This window comes from Parus major, chromosome 3 (genome assembly GCF_001522545.3).
Source record: "Parus major isolate Abel chromosome 3, Parus_major1.1, whole genome shotgun sequence".
Classification (NCBI taxonomy): Eukaryota; Metazoa; Chordata; class Aves; order Passeriformes; family Paridae; genus Parus; species Parus major.
In genome coordinates this window covers 107,413,278-107,428,627 of record NC_031770.1, presented here as the reverse complement: position 1 = coordinate 107,428,627, position 15,350 = coordinate 107,413,278, and the positions used below count along the sequence as shown (strand labels likewise).

General features: G+C 42.3%; 1 protein-coding gene across 1 annotated transcript in view; it reads right to left on the bottom strand.

Annotated features, from left to right (window-relative positions):
• Positions 1 to 3,437, bottom strand: part of RCAN2 (regulator of calcineurin 2) — an 84,106-nt gene extending 80,669 nt beyond the window's left edge. Inside the window, exon 1 of the mRNA XM_015621279.3 lies at positions 3,343 to 3,437. The gene's annotated coding sequence lies outside the window, so the exon portion shown is untranslated. The remainder of the gene's footprint in view (positions 1 to 3,342) is intronic.
• Positions 3,438 to 15,350: the final 11,913 nt, after the last annotated feature.

Here is a 15,350-nt window from a genome sequence, read left to right as displayed (position 1 = left end):
AGCCAAAACCTTCAGCAGAAATCATAATGAATGAAGACAATTTGAGTATATGAAGTGTCTGAACAGACAATGTGTTCCATACCATTGAACATTTATAGATTTATCCACTGCTTTTATGGACACTAATAAGGCATTTCCTTGGTGAACATTTCCCTGTCCTTAGAGTTTTCAAGAAGAATCCCTGAGGGACATCAAGAAACAGGCACATATCTCTTGGAATCACAAGGAAACTTTACTTTTTTTTTATTAAACACTGCTTGCCATGACAAACAACATGACTAAAAATAGAATAAAGCAAACAAAATGTTACAAATAGAAGCTTTAAATAGAATCACTAGAAACTAGAAGTATTATTGAGTCTGGAGTACAAACCTGGAAACCATAATCTGCAGGAATTAAGAAAATTTGGAGAAAAAAACAACACAAAAGTTGCAGTTGCTTTTCTAGAAGGGTGCAGGAGAAGTGTAGGGATTCTATCTTGGCTCCTACGGAAAAAAAAAAAAGCCCCAAAAAAAGGAATTTTTACCATAACTCAAATCCAGGGGAGAGGCAGGAGAGGGGAAACCAAACCCAGTGAATAAGATTTTACTGAAAGAGTAATTTTTTACTTAAAATATCACTGACTTTACAGTAGCAGAACCACCAATTTCAGTGGTGACAGCCTAAGGCTGCATCTCGTGCTGAAGCCAACTGGCTTCACACCGAAGGCTCTGTCAGAAAGCACAAATGTAACAGGAAAGGTCACAGAGTAACTTACTGGAATTTCATTCCACTCTGCACAATGAACACTGGAGATGAGCATTATTTTTAATGGTGCTAATTCTTCACTGTAGAAAGCTCCTATGGACTTAAATAGAGGCTTTTTATTTGATTAGAAAGAGCAGAACTGGACCTCACATGACAGGATTAATGAACCTTTGCAGCCTCAAAAGCAACAAGGACTATAGTGACCCCCTCCCACAGCCTTCACCCTGATTTTCCATCTGGGCAAATTCCCTTACAGGAATCAAAATTACCAGTACAGGGAAGTCCACTCACAGTTGAGCTCCAGTTTGGTTAGCACTACACAAAAATAGTGCCAATCTCCACTTTTCTTCTTACAAAAGCAGCAGATATGAGGAAGAGGATTTCAATTTTTTATTTTTTTTTTTCTAAATGCTAACTGGTGCAAATCTCAAATGTTCTAATCCTTTCCATTGACATTCTAGCCGCATTAAATTTAGCTGAGACTTTGGAACTATTTTTGGAAGCTTTTAACATCCAAAGGGACTATTCAGTTTTATTCCTCTAGAGCAGGACTGGTCAGCTCAAGCAGTCCAAGACATGCACATCACACTGAAGGTTCAGTAGTGCCTCCCCTGCCAAGAATGTATCCTGACACCACAAAGGATTTGTCTGGCATGGCCTTGCTGAGCATCTGCATCTCCAGCGCTGGAGAAAACAATCCAGGAGGCGCTGGTGAACCCAACCAAGCCAAAATTCCAGTCCCACTGCACAACAAGAAGGTGATATTTTGGAGTAGCCAATGCCAGGTGTGAAGATTCCCTGTGCTGTTCTTAAAGTCAAGAAGCTGAGCTTCAATCAATTGGGCACTACAGTAACCATGGCAACATTAAGGTATTCAAAGAACAAAAACCCTTCCCAAACACAAAGAAACCAGAACAAGCCTCCTGATCACCTTCACTTGGCCTCTATGCTAATCTATTTAAAGCAAGCCTGTTTTATAAGGGGCACACAGCATTAGAGCGTCACTGGCCTTAAGCCAGAGCTGTCGCCTCACACAGGGGTCAGTGGAACACTCGTTCAGCAGCCCTCCAGCTTGTAACCTGAAATTCAGAGCTGTGCCCCAAATCTTACCCAGAACTACCTGCAACAGGAGCCATTCACAGAGTTTAACTCCTAGAAGACAGTCTGAACACAATGATGACTTGGAATAAAATTTCAAAGTTTCTTCCTCTGAAAGGATTTCCTGCTAGCACAAACAAGTAATTTGTAAATAAATAAATTAAGGACACCAATGCAATGACAATCGTTTTCAACACAAACAATGACAAACCAGGCTACTGAATCTGAACACAAACTACAATACTTGGAAGGCCACAGATAAACTATATCACACAGCTGACAACTTCTAGGAAGTTTGAGGAAGATAGCACAGATCCTAATGTTAAAGGTACCAAAGATGAGTTAACCGACATGATCATCTACAGAAAATCTTCTGTCCTTGTTTACTGAGATATGTTAGCAGTTTTCTGTAATGTTTTATATTCTCACAGTATTCAGACTTCCATCTATTCAAGGATGATGGGCAACCAAATAATTTATTTTCACTACAAGAATAAATAGAGCAGCTTCTTTACACTAATAATGTATTTTCATAGAATAGGAGCTTTCCTTTTCATCACGACAGCCACTCTAACTAACTAAAAGACCAAACCATTTCCAAGGACAAAACTTGAAAGCCAGACAGAAGCTGGTATAAAGTATAACCCCCATATAAATCACAATTCTCATTTATATTATTTCTTTCAGCTGTATAAACTTATCATATATTTGTTTTTAGGAACCTTCATTAAACTCCAAACTAAAGAAATAAAGGAACACAATATTTTAAAGATATACAAAAGAATCTACAAGAGGTGAGGGGAAAAATAGCCAAACCAGCAAGTTTGGAGAGCTATGTATTACATAAGCATCAAATGATATTGGCTTGGGATCACTGAATCACAGAATGGTTTGGGTTGGAAAGGATATTAAAAACCATCTCGTTCCAACCCCCTGCCATGAGCAGGAACACCTTCCACTATCCCAGGTTGCTCCGAGCCCCGTGCAGGCTGGCTTTGGACACTTCCAGGGATGGGGTATTCGCATCTCCTCTGGGTAACCTATGCCAGTGCCTCACCAGCCTTACAGTAAAGAACTTATTCCTAATATCAAATCTAAACCAAGCTTCACTTCACAGCCGTTCCCCCTCGGCTACGGCAGCCAAGTTTAAAGCAGCCCGAGAATAGCCTCTCTCTCAGAGCTCCCGGCGCAGCCCAGCCCGGAGCTGCCCGAGCGCCCGGTCCGGGTCCGCATCGCTGAGACCCCGACCTGCTCCCAGCACGGCCGCACACCTCCTTCCCACGCCCCCATCCCTCCTCACGAGCTTCTCCGCATCGGCTCCGACCCCTCCGGAAGGGCGGTCTCGGGCTCGCCGCGCATCCCCCGAGAGCCGCGGGTGGAAGGATCCCCGAGGGCAGCCGGGGCAGGACCGCGGGGCGGTTGCATAACCCAGGTCTGCGGGACAGCGCTGCGGCCCTGGCGAGGAAGGAGCCCCTGGGGAGGCGGCCGTGCCCTTACCTGCGGCTCGCTCGCCCTTCCCTGCCCACCCGGAGTCCGCCGCGCTCCGCGCCCAACGCTCCCTCAGAGCGCCCCGCGCCGCGCCCGCCAAGGTGGAGGACAGGGCGGCCCAATCAGCAACGCCCCCGCGTAAACAGTCAGGAGGATCCGCCAATGAAAAGGCGAGAAGTGCGTTGGTCCCGCCTCCCACAGCACTGGCCGCGCCCCCAGTCCCACAGCGACGCGCCGGGAATCGGTGACCGGCGGGGCCCGTGAGGGGACGGGGGACAGAGGAGAGGGCACGGGGCATGTACGGGGACAGATGAGTGAGCCCAGGCGAGCTGGGCAGGGGATGTGTGAGGACAAAGGATGAGCGAGGACAAATGACGGGTGAGTGGGGTCAGGTGAGAGGGACATAGGACAGGTGAGCGGCACAGGGCAGTGAGGGGACACAGGTGAGCCAAGGCAAGAGCTCGAGACAGTGTTTTGTGTTCTCGTGGCAAAGCTGCTCTCCCTCAAGGTGTCGGTGCCCCCACCCTAAGGGTGAGGTGGGATGGGATGGGATGGGATGGGATGGGATGGGATGGGAGTGAGGAGAGGTGGGGTAAGATGGGATGGGGTAGGGACATACAGGATGGGTTGGAATGGGAATGAAGAGGGGTGGGATGGGTGGAGTAAGGTAAGGTAAGGTAAGGTAGGGGAGAGGTGGTGTGGGATGGAATGGGATGGAGTGGAAAGGAACAAAATGGAATGGAAGCAAGGAGATACGGGGTAGGAGAGAGGTGGGATGGGATAGAATAGGAGTAAGAAGGGGTGATGGGATAAAGTAGGGGAGAGGTGGGGTGGGATGCAGACAGAAGCAGGCTGGACTTCCTCACACTGCCAGGGCACCTCACCGTGGTTTTAATGACAACCTCTCAGTCCTTCCTGTGGTGATGTTGCAGGAGTTCTGATTACTCTGGGGGATGGAGCTCCCTGACCACCAGCACCCAAACTGTCCTTTGAAGTGAGTGAGCTCCATCTGGGATGGAGCCAGTTCTTCAGGCTAACAGGTGAATCAGGGGTATTTCCCCACTATGGATGATGGCAGAAGAAGCATTTGTGTAGGGCTTTAAAGCAACATCACGTTTACAATGGAAAAAGGCTGATGCTGGTTATGATTTTAAAAAGAAGGGAAAACCCTCAGATGCCCCCAAGGCATGTTTTATTAAAGGAAGGGCTATTTTCTCTCTTCCAGCTGCATATTTGAGGCTGCTAAACATCAGAGGCTAACACTGATTTTCTGTGGTCTCTTCACTTTAAAATGTAATACAAAGGGATTTAATCAATAGGGTGATACAGAAACATAAATAGGTTTTTGTAAAGATGGCTTTGAAAATCTATAGAATGTAATGAAGAACAAGAAGGCTCCCATGTAATTATTAAATAACCTATAAAATCTATGTAAGGAATAATTCTCCATTAGTTAAAAATATATAAAAAGATGTGTGCCTTTTATAGCAGCACTTTCCAATAATAGGAGAAAATAAATGGTGTGAAGAATAAAATCAATAGCGTATCCCACCTCATATCTGCAAACAGCAAAGAGCAATGCACTGGAGACTGCTGTATTTGCAACAGAAGAGTTCCTTTCTGGTCCCTCAACAAAGGACTGACTTATGCCTTGATGCATATCTGGTTAAGACCCCTTTCAGGATTTCTCTCAATTCTACTTTTATTTTTAAATGTATAATAGATAACTTATAATAGTAATTATTATATTCATTGGTTTGTCCTTGTGCCTAAAATATCGATCTCTGACCATGATCTTACTGCTTTAGGCATTATGCAGAAGAGAAAGCGAGCTATGGAACCAAAAATGTCACTATATAAACTAATGAGGTTTTAAATCAAATAATCTGCTTTTTGTTTTTTGTTTTGGGAATTAAACCTGGTAGGATATTTTCCTTTGTCTCCATTTATGTGTGTTCCCTTTGCATGATGTGTTATTTTAATATTCTGCGTAGGAAGAGCATCCACTGGGCTTTTTCTGTCCTGCATTTTATGTTATACAATTTCCTTGTGTCTTCTCATCTCCATCCTCTTAACTGTATCTTGTGTTTCAATTTTTATTAATTTTCATATTGGGAAGAATGTTTTCATTGTGATGAAGCTGTCCTAGCCTATGTATTTCCTTGTAGTAAAATTGTGGTAAAGTAGGAATCTCTTGCAGTTTTGAAAGCAAGCTAACCCATGCTCAGGAAAAACCAGGAAAGGCAAGGTCAGCACTTTGGGTTTATATGCATCCAGGCACCATTGCTAAGATGAAGGGGAAAAAACCCTAAATTCTACTGATTGCAGTAAAATGTCCTTCAAAGTAGATATTTATAAGAATGGAAGCAATTGCAGCATTTTAATATCCCCTGTTATAAGGATTAAAGATTTGTATTAGGAAAGGTCACAAAATAATACATTTTTTAGACATGGAAAAATGGTGTTGCCAAAATAATAGGATAAGAGCAATTGAGAGAAGGTCCTTTGTGGAGTCCCACCCTTCACCCCAGAGCTATTCAGGCCATGCACCCTGTGCCTCTTAAAGGCTGTGGCCATCTTCCCACAACCCAAGTAGTTGTAGAGTGCCAAAACCTGGAGGAAGCTGTAATTCTGGAAAGGATACCAAAGGAGGTGATAAAACAGCTGCTACTTGCAGGATCCACAAGCAGTGCTGTGAGCTCATCCCACAGAACTGAGTAGGAGTTTGTTACTGATATCCCAGAGCACAGGCTTAGCCCGTCTCCTCCGACTCCTGAGCTGCTCATTATCTTCAGTCTGCACCTGCTTCCCATCTCCAGATTTAATCTGTAAGCAAAAGTGGCCTCTTAAGTGTGCTGAAGCAGCCACGGAGAATTTCAACACAACTGAAGCACTGTAACCAAAAGATTTTGCCCCCTGATAATGTTTCCTTGATTTCTGATCATCAAAATACAAACCCTGGCTAAGTCCTTCAGCCTTTGCAGATGTTTCAGTGACAAATTCTCCTTTTTTCAGAATAAGCAAGTAAGTAATCCCTGAAAATTGGTAGAAGCTGAAGAAATCAATGCTTCATCTTTAACATTTCTGTTCACTGGGATAATCCCAATTTCTTTGGAAAATGGATTATGATTTCTTGCAAATGTCTGAGTCTGGAGATTAGAATGGATAAAGAAAATAAAATTAATGTTGACTCTGTCAGCATTATAATCTCAATTGTTTCTGTTACTTCTTTAGAACATAAAAAACACAGTTGGATCCATCTAGCTTTTTTTTTTGTCTCCAGCAGACAAGACTGGATGCTTAGTAAATCAGTGTAAAAATAGGCTCCATGTTCTCCTATTTACCTTAGAATTTTCCAGCTACTAGGGAGATAGGGATTTCTGGAACTCATGGTTGAATCCAAGTTACTCGGCTTAGTAGGTACCAGTGGTCCTGTTCTCTAGGAGTTTTTTACTCTTTTTGAACCCATTTGTGGTTTTGCTTTCCACAATGTGCTGTGACAGCATAGTTCTTCACTGTGTAAAAACAGTTTCAAGTCTTACCCCTCTTTAAGTGTTCCTTTGTTATAGAGGCAGTAAGTTTCTTGTTTATACCTTCTCACCATCATTATAGGACAAGGTGGATTGGCTTAAGATGAAGAAAGAGGACAGGTTTAGATTAGATATTGGGAAGAAATTCTTCTCTGTGAAGCTGTAGAAGCTTTGGCACAGGTTGCCCAGAGAAGCTGTGGAAGAGGGCACATCCCTGGAAGTGTTCAAGGCAAGACTGGAGCAACCTGGTCTAGTGGAAGGCATTCCTGCCCATGGAAAGGATTGGAACAAGATGATCTTTTAGATTCCTTCCAACCCAAACTATTCTGTGATTACTTTCTAGCCTTTAATTGGATTTCCGTCCAGATATCCCTTTTTCAATTTAATGTGGTTTTCTTCATTTTCACTGTGAGATTTTATCACCATCCTCTCTAGCCTATCTAATTTTACAAGAAAACACTACTTTGAAACTTTGATTCTGCCAAAACGACTGTTGGATTTTGCTAGGTCTGGAATAGACAAGAGCAGTCTGGCCAAGGGACTTTGAATAACTCTGAGCATCTGGGTTAAAGAGTCCCATGACTCTGGGGGTCCCCTCATCATCTAAGGGGGAAGCTACTGATTCTTAACATTCAGTTCCCCTTTTTGACCACTTCCTAGCTCCACACTGACTGTTCCAGAGGGCTTTCCACTTCAGTCTCCAGATCTCCTGGAGTGTTGGAACCAGTGTTTGTGTGTGTGTGTGGTTGGGGTTATTTTTTCCCCTGTGCATTGCTTTGTACTTATCACTGCTGAACTTCATCTGCCAGTTTATCACCCAGTCACTCAGGGCAGTAAGACAACATTGCCTCAACACCTCTCCAGAGTCTCTGTGTGCTCAGCAACTGCAGAGCAGCTTAGCTGCAACATATTACAGAGAAAAGCAAAAATGTGCAAAGCAAACGCTTTTTGCTTTTTATCTGCAGAGCATTTTACATCATTCTGGGTATAGGAATAATAATTGCACAACTGAAAAATTTCTGCAGGAAAGGAAACTATCCTCCACCTGCTGTAAAATTTCAGTGCCTGTAGTCCCTTGTACATATTACTCCATGCAGGTTGATCATGGAGTGGAGCTGTTTCCTTTGGGGCCTTGGATATGCAGGGAAGTGCATGCTCCAGCTGGGATGTCTGTTCTCTCCAAATCTGGTGTGTGGGGGTCAGGCAGGTGTGGAGAAGAACCTAGAGCTGCTTCCAGCAGCTGAAGGGGCTGCAAGAGAGCTGAAGACAGACTTTTATTAGGGGCATGGAGTGGTAGAACAAGGAAAAAGACCTTAAGCTGAAGGAAGGCAGGATTAAATCAAGTATTGGGAAGAATTCTTCCCTATGAGAGTGGCGAGGCCGTGGCACTGGTTACCCAGAGAAGATGTGGCTGCCCCATCCCTGGAAGTGCTCACGTTTCGGGTTGGATGGGGCTTGGAACAATATTGTCTAGTGAATGGTGCCCCTGCCCGTGGCAGGGTATGGAATGGGATGATCCTTAAGGTCCCTTCCAACCCAAACCAGTCTGTGATTCCATAAGAACCTGTGGCACTACTCTGGAACCCCTGAGCTTCCACCTTTGCAGTGGGACTGCATTTGGCTTTGTTGCTCCCTTAATTCCCTTTCTGGCATATCCCTGTTATTTCTGAGCATCTTCAGGAGCAGACAGAGGTCAGACAAGGAGCTTGTGTCTTTTAAGGCAACGAGAACAGGAACAAAGAATCTTTCCATTTTACATCTACTTCAGAGAACAAGAGCTGCTGGAAAAGAAAATGAAGGGCTTTTTGGCTTCACATTGCAAAAATTCCTTATCCAACATAAAGTCCCCCAAAACAGAAATTTACTATCTTATAGCTAACCCTCAACTTTAAAGACAGTACAACTGGCACGTCCCCATTTCTGTTGAAGGAATATTTTTAACCAAGAGATATTTTTTCAGCCTAGATGCATGATAGATCAAGGGGAAAAACAGGTTTCATTGACTTTTAAAACAACCTCCATCTCAAGAAAGAAAAATACAAACCTTTTGTTCTGTAACAAACAACATCTTTACAGTACAAGTGCAGCTCTCAGATCTGAAATATTACGGCCAGATGCAAATTGCCACATTTGAATGAGGATGCTGAAATAGAAGGTTTTCATTTTGTTCCTTGTTTCTTTCAAATGTTGTGGTTTATTCCTTATGTCCTTATGTCCTTTTCCAAGTGGTCTCTCAGCAGAGTCCTGGACTGTTTATTTCATAATTGGTTCATTAGGTCAAGGCTTGTACAGGCTACTGTGCAAATTCAAAAGCAATCTTGGAGGTGTAGCCACAATTCAAGAGCATGACTGATGATGTCAGCCCAAATTCCACAAGAATAAACTGTGGTTTGCTGCCATGTGTTAACAAGTAGAAACACTTAGTTTCTAGGATTTACCCAGTCAAACTAGAGAAAGCTGAAACATCTGGCTTGTCAAAATGGTCACAAGCTTATGGAGGCAATGACAAAGATGTCAGAAAATTCAGTCCAGGAAATGAGCACAGCTCAAACACAACATAAGTTCAGTATCTAAACACACTGTCTTACCTTTCTGATGCACTGATTTCTTTATTTTTTGATTTTAATTCTCTATGAATGAAACTCCATGTATTTTGAGGAAATGCTAAACATCATGATGGTTTTTAGTAATTCTTACCACCTCTTCTGCTATTTCTTACATTTGTGATGAGAATTATTAGAAGTGACTTGCCCATTGTGACCCAAATGGAAATAAAAAAATGCAATGAGCCATAGCTATGTGACCTCAAGCCAAACACTTTAAACTCATGTACCTAAATATAGACACCTAAATAAATGGCCTGGTTTTCAGGAGCACTGTGTGACTCTCAGAGTTGTAGGTGCTCTGAAAAATCAAGATGTTTATTTAGGTATCTAAATGCAGACTAAGCTTAGGAATTTATTATTTCATTTGCTTCAGAATGTAAACAGGAAAACAAAGCTACCAGAAATTCTATTTTTATATGTGCTAATTAGAAGGCCACAGTGTAATTCACTGCAGGACACAATTTACTCCTCTAAAGCAGATATTGTGGTAATTAATGTTTGTTAATTGTTGAGAAGCAGAATTTAGGAGCCCTAGTTCTGAAGAAGTGCTAGGCAGGTTTGATGGAGAAGTCCACTTGTGTGAGATTTCTTTGCCTTTTATTAATCTTTATCCTTAATTATGGAGATTGAAACAGGAAGGCTTTCCAAAATGTCATTTTAAGGAGCCTTGTTTATATTGAGAGATTATTTTAAAAAATTTAGATGTTTCAGTCTCCTTCAGTGTGATCCATAATCTTCAGCTTTCTTGTATTTTTCTTTCTTCTCTGAAATTTTCATTCTTTATTCTGACACTGTTAAATAACTACTGAAGGCATAATTGGAGTATCATAGGAAGTAGAAGGCTGTGTTGTTAGTCTGCATGACACTACATACATATCCAGTTAATAGAAAATAAGCACCTCAAGCAGGTAAGTAATGATTGAGACAGTATTTTTTAGCCTGAATTGTACCTACAAGTGAAAACTTAATTTTTTAACACTTCTACTAAGACATAGTTTGCTTATACACTTTACCTTTCTGTATGCTTGTATTTATATCTTTGCTTTTATATATTTAGCACTGATTTTCTAGAGATCACATCAGTGACTGACAGTGGACGATGCCAGTGCCTCTGTCCTGCCAGTTCCTCATGCAAGGGGAACACTGGGGATGGCAAAATGGAAACGGTCTTGGTCTTCACTCTTGGGCAGTCACAGTTTCCACAGCACTGAGTCACTGCAGCAGAGCAATCTCTAAGGGGTGTCCTCCTTCCACATCAGCCAGAGGGAAGGTTCTGCCCCTTCCTCCCACTGTCCCAGCAGTTTGACACAGCTCCAGAAGGGATAGCCAATCCATTCAGGAGTTATCTCCTACTGAGGCACTGATCTGCTGGGCTTACCCTTGCAATGTTGCACTCCAGCTTTTCAGGTATTTAGCAGCCTGGATGTCTGAAAAACCTGAAGGAAAATATAAGTTGAGTTTACAGTTGAGCTGGGAAGGGGGAAAAAGAGCACTATTGAAGTTCCTAGGGAGGATAGCAACAGTAAATGGAAGATAAAAAAGGAAAATATGAAGCAGGGCCTCTAATCTGGTTGTGCCCTTCGACTGCTCCAGTGCCACCTTTGGGAGCAGCCTGCTATTAATGTCCTGTTCAGCCAGCCTACTAAGACATCCAGTGGCATGGCACACTTCCAGGCTGTGACATCCAGAGGCATGGCACCTTCCCAGGCTGTGAGAGTTCAGAGCCCAGCAGGCAGGACAGCCCCAGCTTCCAGCTCCTTTGCCCAGCTTCCACCTTTGACCCCTGTACCAAGGTGCCAATACTGGAAGGTGTCTGTGTGGAGGGATAAATGTTCCTTGCGTGTGTGGCAGCTCAGGGCAGATGTGACTGCAACAAATCACCTGGATTTGTCCTGGCTTGTGGATGTTTAGAGAACTCATTTCCTACAGACCCACATGCCTGAATGTACAAACTCTGCATGTGCACAAAACCTCTGAACTAGGCTGCTGGAAAAGTTTAGCTGGATATATTGATTAATACCCAAAGGACAGAATAAAACCATCTCCTGCTGATTCAGGCCTCTTTATTATTTTAAGGAACAACTAGATAATTGTGATGAAACTGGCTTTTAACAAAGTGGTGCTTGATTTCACTTCATGGTAAGCAAAGACCAGTTGGCAGGTTTTCAGATAGTAAAATATTCCTTGGTTTATTTTCTCAGAAAGGGAACTTCAAACCTCAGCTTTAATGCCTGAAAACACGCTAGTAATTATCCGTTTTTATCTGCGTATTATTCCAGTTCTACAAACAAGCTTAAAATAGTAAATTATAATATTAAGATTTGGGCAGAAGAGCATCAAAGGCAGTATCTTCAGCTCTAGTGAATTACTTAAAGAGCAGAACTCTATCTCACACTGCTTATCCATTTTAACCTGGGAATCACATTCAGGGGGCCATGTCATGATACTGGAAGTCACTTGATTTTCTTCTGTGTCGAGCAAACAGGACACACTTAATGCTTTTCTGAGCATAGACAGTTTTCAGAATAAAGGTCAGATAAAAGGCCAGTGCCTTGAAAGTGCCTGTGTATCTGTGTCAGCAGTTACAAAGATCAACACTATGAACCCAGTGTGTTAATTCAAGCAAATCAAGTCTGGCTACAATTGAGATCTTTGAGGGGAAGATGTGACAGAGCCCCATCTTCAGCTTGGGTCCTGCTTTACCAGTGCAAGACCCCACAGCAAGAGTAGTTTGGACATGCAGTGCTGAGGGACCACATCCACAGAGCCTGTCTTGGCTCTTATTTGGGTCAGATCTTCACCGAAATCACTGGTTATTGCCTCTGAGCAAGGACACAGGAAAAAAGGAATTCCAAGTCTTTCCATTCTCTAATTATGCTTTGTAAAGAGCATGTTCCTCCTTAGGTTTAGATTTCTCTGCCCAGGTGTGATTACATGATATGAGTATTATGCATTCAGAAAAATATGTTTTCTGCCTTTGTGGACTACCTAGAAGTTGCTTTATGGAAGCAGAATGCCCATATAGATAATTTAGGTCTTCAGACTCTCCTGGTTTATGTTTTCAGATTCCTGAAAAGTAATGAGGTTGCCTTTTCCTCCTCCCTTCACCCCAGGAATGCACAGACTTCACAGCAAGAACTTCTATTTCAGAAAAATGGGCAATTTTGTTGTCAGGACTATTCATATCGAAATGTCATTTCAGTGCTTGGTAAATCAATTCCATTTCCTCATCTGCAGTTCCACCTCATTCCAGGTCGGAATCTGTTCATCTTCATTTCAGCCCACTGCAAAAAAGGCACAGCAAGCTCCAAAGGCCCATCCACTATTGGAGAGCTCTGCTCTCTCTCAAATTTATCAGGAGCTGTTTGCAATCACAGCCAGGGCTGTTACAGCACTATTGATGGGAGATGCAGGATCTCTCTCAAGCACTGACATTTTTGGTTTTTTAACTAAAATCCATGTTACGGTCTTCAAGCAAAGTATCCCATGTGACAGTCATTTGCTCATTTGCCATCACTCCTTCCTCACTTGCCTTTTTCAAAGCTGGAAAGATGATGTATGGCATACCTAGAGTGGGAAAAGTGCAGCTAGGAATGTTAGAGTATAGCTGTAGTTCCTGCTCACTGGCAGCTGCTACTCAGCTTATAATTATCTATTCTAGATAATGCTCCTCCATAGGGGTTGGTTTTATAAAAGAAAGTTGTCTTTTCACTCGACAAGAAACTTGTCCATAGTCTTTAAATGCCAAGCTTTGCATTAAAACCAAAGTATTTCTGAAGACTGTGGGGTACAGCTGTTTCATCATCCTTTTAAAAACCGTGAATTAAGAGATTTAAAATATTTCTCTTGAATGTTTTGACTGTAACTTGTCATGGGGTAGCAAGTACACTACAAGTAGTGTAATTTACCAGTAGCACACATCTGGAAAACAGGTAGCTCATCCAAAGCCTTCCAGACAGCCATTGCTATCAATAACCAAGCAGGAGTGCACTGATGAGTGGGAACAAAACTTACACCTTTTAAGCCATACAGACTTCGCAGCAGTGCGTAATTGACATTATTATCCCAGTGTGAGGAAACAGGGATGAAGTGATTCACCCAAAGAGCACAGTGAGTCAATAGGGGAGCTGGGAATAGAGTGCAGAATTCCCTGCATTATCCATTGGAGACCTCAGATAATATCATTTTATAAATGCTCTATCTTTGTAAAGACTACAGTGCTATAATTATCCTCCCAGGACTCTCATGGAAACAAGATATTTATAACTCCATTAAGCCTTTCCTGGTAATTTTATGATCAAAGTGAAAAACCCAAATAATGCTGTGCCAATCAGTCGCATGTCCAATGTCATCCAGAATGGCCACATGATGAAAGCCTCTCCTTGGCTGTTGCAATTAAGTGCTTGCTATCTTTTGAATGCCTTTCCTGTGTCCAATTCCCCTTCTACCACATGGAAGACAGGGAGTATTTTTTGCAGTGTGATGAGCCATGCATTTAGAATGTACCAAATAACTGGGAAAGATCCTTGTTGCCAACAAAGCCTACTGGTTTGGGCTATAAATGCTTCCTAAAATCCTTCCATGTGTGCCAGGTTCACCTAAAATGAGTAAAGCCACCTCAGTATTTCCACTAACCTTTGTACATCCTTAAAATTGCAACAGAGATGCCAAGACTAACTCTAAACAAGGGTTAGGGACTGAGGCTTTTGGACCCTGGTTCAGCAAGGCACTTAAGTCTGTGCTTAAATCAAAATCCATTCTTATTCCCCAGATCCATTTTAAGTGTTTGTTTAAAGCAAAACACATGCTTAAGTCAAGTTTTGCTTGGCACAGTCCTTAAGCCCAGCACATAGCAAGGGCCTTAAAATTAATTTCTTCTTGAGGGGAAGTCATTATTTTTAGCCCACCTCTCAGTGGTCACAGCACTATCTTTTAGTCCCCAGACAGCTATTCTGAGGTGTACATACAGAGCCTAAACTTCTGGATTCTGTGACAATCAGTGGCACAGAAAAGAGAAAGACCACTTGAAATACTTGACTTGAGAGCAGCCTTAGGGGAGGCTCATTAGAGGGAAGACATCAAAGGTGTGATTATTCTGGGAGGTGGCTGCTGATACTGTGGGTGATCTTTTCACTGTACTGACTGGAGAAGATTCACTTACAGAAGGTCAACAATTTTAACTCAAAATGTTTTCAGGAGGTTTGTGTTTCCACAGGAAATTCATGATTTCAGGGGAAATGATTATACCCTCTTCAAAAGTATAAAAAAATATTTGGCTGGAATGTGCTAGTTTCCTTTTTCTTTTTTTTCTCTGAAACACTTCTTTGATACACAATTATTAAAGGAAAATTCATATAACAGAGTTTCATTTCTCATTCCTTGTAACACTAGATTTCCTGTCTCATTAAGACAACTATTCCCATGGTTTCACTGACTTTCTACACTGAAATTTATCAGGTAGATCTGGTCTTTACCTAATGTCTGGAGAAGGAACAATTACATTTTCTAAGATGATTTTTGAGGGATTCTCCACTGCTTTCCCTTTAACATCCAGACTTCATACAGAAGGTAAAAATAAAAAAAGGTAGCTTGAAGTACATTTTATTTCTCTGTGGGCTTACAAATCTTTGGCTTCTTATAGTCTTGTAATGGCATGCATAAAAACTTACCCTGACTCCTGCTATACTAATATGTAGGACAGCTTTCTCACAGCAGGGAGAGTCAGGTAAGAGGACAGATCTCCCATGGAAATTTGGTACTGCTGTATTTAAGCAGATTGGACAAGCACTTGAAGAGGAGTAATTTAGATACTTCTAATCCACTCCTGCACAGGGTATCGCGATGACCTTTTAATGCCCATTTAACCCTGTCCCATGGGAAA